We start from the raw sequence: 8,226 nt of genomic DNA, 5'->3' as shown, positions 1-8,226 counted from the left end.
TTAATTTTGAGACATGCCAAACAAAGGAAGTAGTTCCTTTTGGTTCCTATTGTTTTTGAAACTCATTAACTGCTTATATCCTTTGATCTGGTTGTCCAAATTAAATTAGGTTTTCTACAAAATGTAGCTTTCAAAATACTGTTTACAATCTATTAGAAACTGAAAATTAAATATGTCCGACTTCAGACTGATTTTGCTTGATCACACCACATACATGACATATGTAAACATAATTTGCAATGACATGTTAGGCCAATGAAAGTTAATTCCGAGTTTATCGTCCCCTTTTTTTCCCAGGTTGGTGAGGTGACTTTTTCATTTTTCATTTTTCATTATTTCAACAGATTTCATTATTGACCTAAAATTGATGATTTAAAGCCACACTCATACATGTTATTTATAAACATGTTTTTATATGGGTAGGGACTAGAAAAGTTAGAAAAGGGCCTCGTTTTGCTTCCAAGTTATGAATTTATGTGTTTCCAATTGCTAAAACTGGTGAAAACACTGATACTTTGAAAATAATGAATTATTTTGGCATTTTTGAAAATTTGACGCGGGTGTTTTTGGTTACCAAAAAGTGACGCGGGCGGGGGACGATAAACTCGGAATCGACTTTCACTCGCCTTATACATAATACATGTACGACAGTCACGACTAGTTTCTTCCCCGGGTTTCTTCTGATCCAATCATGACTACTCACCTACAAGTTTTCACCTGATTTGGCAATTGCAAGTGGAACTGTGGCAGGAACGGCTAACCAGAAAGTATGGCCTTAATGAAAAGTGGCATACATGTATAGTCAGTAGTGTATCCCCGCCACTGGGTTGTCACTGTGTGTCATCTAATGACCCTCATTCACCGAATGTCCATCACCCCTTTTTTTAAAGGGTTCACACTGAATTTCCCCTTGCTATTTTTTTGGGAAAACCGTAGGCCTACACGCGATAGAACCCTTTCAGTCTTACTTCGGGGGACCAACGAAAACATTAAGAAGTCAACTCCAGGGTGTAGGGCTAGGGGTATGGCTTGAAGATTTACAGCGTTGTCATAGTCATTTTGGTTACATAAAGAGGGTCACTGCATGAGTAGGAATCTAGTTGTGTTCATATAAGGAAATGGCCGCATGTTTATGATACGTCAAAAGATGTTATCCTTTAATACGGAGTGCCAGAAATTAATTAAGGTAATTAAATGCTTGTCATTTTTCAAATGCAACAATCCCGTGTGTTATCATACACCCCACCCCTACGGAAGCTCTAAAGGGACATGACGAGCTGACGACTTGACGACATAAATGATGACATAAGTGACAATATAATTTCGAGATGATGAGATAAATGACAACATAAGTGACAACATAATTTCGAGATGACGACATAATTTCGAGATGACGCGATAAATGACGACATAAATGACAACATAATTTCGAGATTTATCTCATCATCTCAAAATTATGTTGTCACTTATATGTCATCATTTATGTCGTCATCTCGTCATGTCCCTTCAGAGCTTCCGTACTCCCCAGATCTTTAAAAAAAACTTAATTGCAGTGGCATAGCCAGGATTTTTCCACAAGGGTCACGTGGGAAGGGGAAGGGAAAATGACTTTCAGGGTGCAACTTTTGAAAAATTTGATGAAACAGTGGTCAACAAATGCCTATAGATATTATCGGCGTCAAGATCCCACAGGGCGAGGGGCAAAGGGGGGGTATGTTCCGGGAGAAAACTTTGTGAAGCTGCTTGAGTTCGTATTACCCCATAGAGCCCAAAATTTGACCGCTGACCTTTTTGGAAACAACTCAAGAACGATATGCCCATAGGTCCATATACTATATACATTAGGCGACGAAAAAAGAAAACCCTGTTCTACGGGCCCGACCGACCCAGATTTTGATATAAAATTGGATCGATTGAGCCCATATTTATTGGTCGAGCTATGAGACCAATAAATATTGGGCGTAAAGCATCAAATTTTATCATTATTATGTGTTGGATCCAATATTTTCACAACTTGGATTCATCAAAACATAATAATGAACAAATTGGGGAAAATTCCTGTACAAATGAATGCCGACCCAAATTTTGGAAATTTCAGGAACAAAAAATGTTTTCTTGAAATAAAAAAAATAATTCGTTTCGCGTCCACCTCCTTGCTCACTTTCTGGGATCAGTATACATATTTTTCAATTTTCGTTTTTACTACTTAATTAAAAATTGTAATGCTTTATTAGTTGGCATGAATCACTTGCAAGTGTTTTTGTGGAACTCTATTGGGTGCCGGTCTAACCACTCATGAATAATCTTGAATAAAAAAAATTGCATCGGAAAACTGCTGGCAGTGTTAATTTTAACGTTAAAGTTGCTGCAGACCTATCTACAATCCAGGAAAAAAATAGTTGGCAAGTACACCAAATATGATTGTCATAGTATTTCAATATTTCATTGCTGACAGTATTACACTCACAAAGTTTCTCAAAAAAAAATATACAAACAATATCAATATACAGGTATATGAGAAATAAAACAAAAAAGTTTGATATCTACAATCCAGGAAAAAAATAGTTGGCACACTTGCACTAAACAATGGAAATGCGTGCCCTATCAAAATTGGAGAGGCTAGTAGTGAAACATGCATGCAATATAAGTGAAGTACAGACTCCCCCCTATATCTCACCCTTCCCCACTCCCCAGCCTTCAATGTTGGAGGGTCTCACGGACCTGTTGACAACATGGCTTGGTCCAACATTGATTTGGGGGAGCGGGGGAAGAGATATAACAAAAGACGGGCAAAGTGTGCCAACCTTTTTTTCCTGGGTTGTCCGAGTCAAATCCTAAATATTGCATCTGTTTTAGGTTTTTACTCAATAACTCTGGAACGTTGTATTAACTTCATATTTCACACAAAAACATGTAAAGGATAGGGCTTTACGATTAGCAAAAACATTAGAAAAATGTATTTGTTTATTTAGGGAGTGGTCATTAAAAACATCGCTAATGCCTGGTTTTGCGTCATGGCTTGGGTCTGAAATTACGTGACAACTTTTTGGCAAGAAAGGAAGAATGATTTTTAAATGCAGTATTTACATCGAATTGCTTCTAATGCAAATGATATGTAAAAAGAACTGAATGAGCAATTTTCAACCAGCTATTATTACTTCAAATTAATGTAATTGCACCCGTATCATAGATAGGGCAATGTTACGTATGTCTATATAAAAAAACATCATCGTTGCGGCAATTATGGTGATATTGGTACAGTGCCGTAAAATAAAGGTAGAAATAGAGAAAAAAAGACGAACATTGGCAAAGATTAATAGAATGACAAATATAATATGATGAAGGATATTGTAAAATGATAAAAAAAAAAAAAAGAAAAGAAAAAGAAATATTAATATATTCTGGGGCTCGAACCCTGGCACATGCGCCTGTGTCAGATGCCCTAACCATTGCGCCACAGAGCTCTGTATCGTTACGTATGTCTATATAAAAAACATCATCGTTGCGGCAATTATGGTGATATTTGTACAGTGCCGTAAAATAAAAGGTAGAAATAGAGAAAAAAAAGACGAACATTGGCAAAGATTAATAGAATGACAAAAATAATATGATGAAGGATATTGTAAAATGATAAAAAAAAAAAAAAGAAAAAGAAATATAAATATATTCTGGGGCTCGAACCCTGGCACCTGCGCCTGTGTCAGATGCCCTAACCATTGCGCCACAGAGCTCTGTATCTTCAACAGGCTTAAACTATAATATAATGCTATTCGAGATGCATGTATATAAATATACGCTCTACAGACGATATACAGTCCAAAAATCACATTTTAAGGCTTTTGTTTCATTAATTGTATATTTATCATATAGCAGGTGTTGGCTGACATTGTGCTCCACATTTAGTTTAGTTTTTGGCCAGGATAAATGACTTCGGGACAAAAAACGAACGGTATACACGTCTTTGAAGAGTAAAGAATTTTAATATAATATTACTTTCTTTTCTTTTACAGACGTGTATATCATTCGTTTTTTTTCTCGAAGTCATTTATCCTGGCCAAAACTGAACTAAACGTGGAGCACAATGTCAGCCAACACCTGCTATATGATAAATATACAGTTAATGAAACAAATGCCGTAAAAGTGTGATTTTTTGACTGTATATCGTCTGTTGAGCGTATATTTATATACGTGCATCTTTAATAGCATTTTATCAGAGTTTAATATTATTAATATGAATTTTATATATTGATATGAATGTGAGCATTGCTCCCTGAAAATTTGGTGGCCATACCTATTATGCTTTTTATTTTATAAGCCAAAATATGAATTTAGATGCATATTTTTGGACGAATTATCATAGCTTTAAACTACGAAAATAATCGGCAATCATATAATATTCTTTTGACTTATCCCTTATTTCACAATATTTTTTATTAATATGGATTTCATATATTGATATCAATGTGTGGAACATTCCCTGAAAATTTGGTGGCCATACCTTTTATGGTTTTTATTTTATAAGCCAAAATATGAAATTAGATGGATATTTTTGGAATTGATTCAGACAATCCAGGAAAAAAATAGTTGGCACACTTGCACTAAACAATGGAAATGCGTGCCCTATCAAAATTGGAGAGGCTAGTGAAACATGCATGCAATATAAGTGAAGTACAGACTCCCCTATATCTCACCCTTCCCCACTCCCCAGCCTTCAATGTTGGAGGGTCTCACGGACCTGTTGACAACATGGCTTGGTCCAACATTGATTTGGGGGAGCGGGGGAAGAGATATACCAAAAGACGGGCAAAGTGTGCCAACCTTTTTTTTCCTGGGTTGTCCGAGTCAAATCCTAAATATTGCATCTGTTTTAGGTTTTTACTCAATAACTCTGGAACGGAATGTTGTATTAACTTCATATTTCACACAAAAACATGTAAAGGATAGGGCTTTACGATTAGCAAAAACATTAGAAAAATGTATTTGTTTATTTAGGGAGTGGTCATTAAAAACATCGCTAATGCCTGGTTTTGCGTCATGGCTTGGGTCTGAAAGTACGTGACAACTTTTTGGCAAGAAAGGAAGAATGATTTTTAAATGCAGTATTTACATCGAATTGCTTCTAATGCAAATGATAAGTAAAAAGAACTGAATGAGCAATTTTCAACCAGCTATTATTACTTCAAATTAATGTAATTGCACCCGTATCATAGATAGGGCAATGTTACGTATGTCTATATAAAAAAACATCATCGTTGCGGCAATTATGGTGATATTGGTACAGTGCCGTAAAATAAAGGTAGAAATAGAGAAAAAAAAAGACGAACATTGGCAAAGATTAATAGAATGACAAATATAATATGATGAAGGATATTGTAAAATGATAAAAAAAAAGAAAAGAAAAAGAAATATAAATATAAATTATACTACCTTGGCGTGAGACCGTGAGAAACTGACCCAATGCGTGAGACTCACGGGTCACGACCAATGCGTGAGAGTTGACAGCCCTGCAACTATCCCACCTAATATGTGGGATGGTGCGGCCTTGAAGGGTATTATAAACTGCATTCTATCACCCGTGTGACACGTAGACAAAAAAATGATGACAGTTTACAACACAAAAGGATTAACATTGAATTTTAAGCGGGTTTAATCCACCCAATTGGGTACTCACAACACCTGTTTGGTGCATGCGGGTACCCAAATATGGCCGACCAAATCCTGACCATGACTTGGCTCGTTGGATTCGTCTATATAGCTCGCTGGTCGTTTTATTGTCATGATTATTGGCATAGTAGTAGCTTCACGCAGCTGGGTCGTTCAAACAAGACGTAATACGAATAGCAAAATGCACAGTTTATATGTCAAGATTTAGGACGAATAGCAATATGTACACACTTTATACGTCACTGATGGGGAAAGACGGACAGGCCAAAAGGGTGTGTGTGTGGGGGGGTGAGCAAGCATTTTTGGCAGCTTAGAGGGGGTCAAGACATTTTTGGCAGGTCAAGGGGGGGGCAATCAATTTTTGGCACAGCTATTTTGAACACCATTTCTATATTACGCCCTAAAAAGGTGTAAACGTTAAAAATTGTAAAGGTTTTAAATTCGGGTTCCCCAAAATATAAGGGGGGGCAAAGGTTTTGCACGTCAATGGGGTAGAAACAAAGATTTTTTGATTTTTGGCATGGCCAAGGGGTAGGAACAAGTTTAATTTTGGCAGACCATTTTGAGAAATCACAAACCCCGGGGTACACATAATTATTGCACAGCCTGCTTTCCCCCCCCAATTTAACATTGCATGTAGGGCCTATAAGGTTGTGTGAGAGCATGGTTTTTGGCATTGGGAGACCAAAATGTACAGAATATGGGGTCATTTGTTGAGAGAGTAGATCCGTTTGGATCTAAATTATGGGGGAGGGGGGCATTGAGTTAGCAAAAAGTGCAACTCCAGCAAAGAAGCATATTGACATGCACATACCCATTACTTCAAAAGTTGAGTGCCCCCGGCGGAAAATAGCCTAAGGCCATTTTTATAACTTGAAGTCGGCCACCCCCACAAAATCTGTGAATGTCCCTTAAATTTCAATCTGTGTGCAACATTAAGGGTGTGGCCAGAGAAGATATCTTACTCTTCCCATAATCCTCTGCAACATGATGCAGCGCCTCATTTAAATTAAATAAATTAAATGACACTCCTATTACTTAAAGACCCATTCAGTGATCCCAGCGCAAGTGAAATATTAAAATTGTTTATAAATTGCTTAAAAGTGAAGGGTAAGTCATTCAAATTGTCATTTGGCCAATTCCACGCCAAAAGTGCCTTTTGTAACGTCCGTAACAAAATTTTGGAACAATATTTCTCAAAATAGGAGCATTTATTTCAAATTTGCTAACCATGCTTCCATAGATAAATGTCAGACCTACTTCAAGATAGTAAAGAAAAAAATCTGAGGAAGTACCTTGACAGTTTTTTTTTCATTGTGAAAAACGTTACGGACGTTACATTTGAGATAAAATGTTACGTCCGTAACACTAAATCAACAGTGTAGGACGATACAGGAGTATTAATTTCAAACTTACTTTTCATGTTTACATAGAATGGAGTCAGGGCTTGCTCAGTATAGTTAAAAGAAAAAAAGAAAACATGGAACTGAATGGAGATTTAAGGATATGTACCATCTGTCAAAAAGGCAGGCACTTTCACGTAACGTCCGTAACGCTCGTTTCTAATTTCTGTAGCTAATTAACTAAGAAAGCCAAAACAAAATTGCTTCATTATATTGAACATTAGGGTGTGTACTAGTAGCATACTAAGAAATAAAGTGTTATCCTAACAGCAAACATGTGTGCTATTCACTTAAAAGTTGCAAGTTGCATGTATCTGTAACGTCCGTAACGGTGGAATTGGCCATTTGGTATTTTTGAAATAACAAATTTGGTAGAAAACAAAGAAAACAGCAGTACTGAGGAAGTTGAAGCCCCATTCAAATACATGTATCTAATTTAGATACTGTCAGTATCTAAATTACAGATTCGTGTCTTATTTTGTCTTAAATACACGGCTTTCGGCTGAACCACTCACAGGCTATGTTAACACATTTATGACAAAGACAAAGGTACCAAAATCTGAATTTTGATGATTTTTACGATCGTCTGGATGAGCAAATCACTGAACGGGCCTTTAATACAGGTTCCCTTTGTTTTCATGTTGAGAATTGACTGTGGCTATACCAAGATCGATAAATATCAAGAAATAACATTTTGCAATATCTGGATGTCCTCTGTTCATTTGGGATACTTTTTGTCACTATCGACCCATGTTGCACTGGATATCAAAATCCATACATGTACAGAAAAGTGAAATGAAAGAAATTGTGGGAAGAGTGCGATACTCTGGGGTGTGGTAAACTGATAAGAACCCATCCATGTGACGGTTTCCTGTTATGTTATTCTCAAGTTGAACATGAGTGGCTATTCCATTCGAAATCCTTACACCCCATATGGAAGACGTTTCTTTAATCTCCCACACAGGGGTAGAAGGAGTCACCCATTCAGGTAACCCAATTTGAGATTCACACTCCGTGTGTGGAATACCAAGGTCATGTTTTCCAAGGGGTGTATGCATTTCACCTGGAATAGCCCATTAGGATAACAAAAAATAAGTCGCAGTGTGCAAAGGGTCTCTCACAGCTATAAACGTTTTGATATGCTATTCAAAACTCATAC

Source organism: Amphiura filiformis, chromosome 2, assembly GCF_039555335.1.
Source record: "Amphiura filiformis chromosome 2, Afil_fr2py, whole genome shotgun sequence".
Lineage (NCBI taxonomy): Eukaryota > Metazoa > Echinodermata > Ophiuroidea > Amphilepidida > Amphiuridae > Amphiura > Amphiura filiformis.
Note: the sequence above shows the minus strand (reverse complement) of the source record.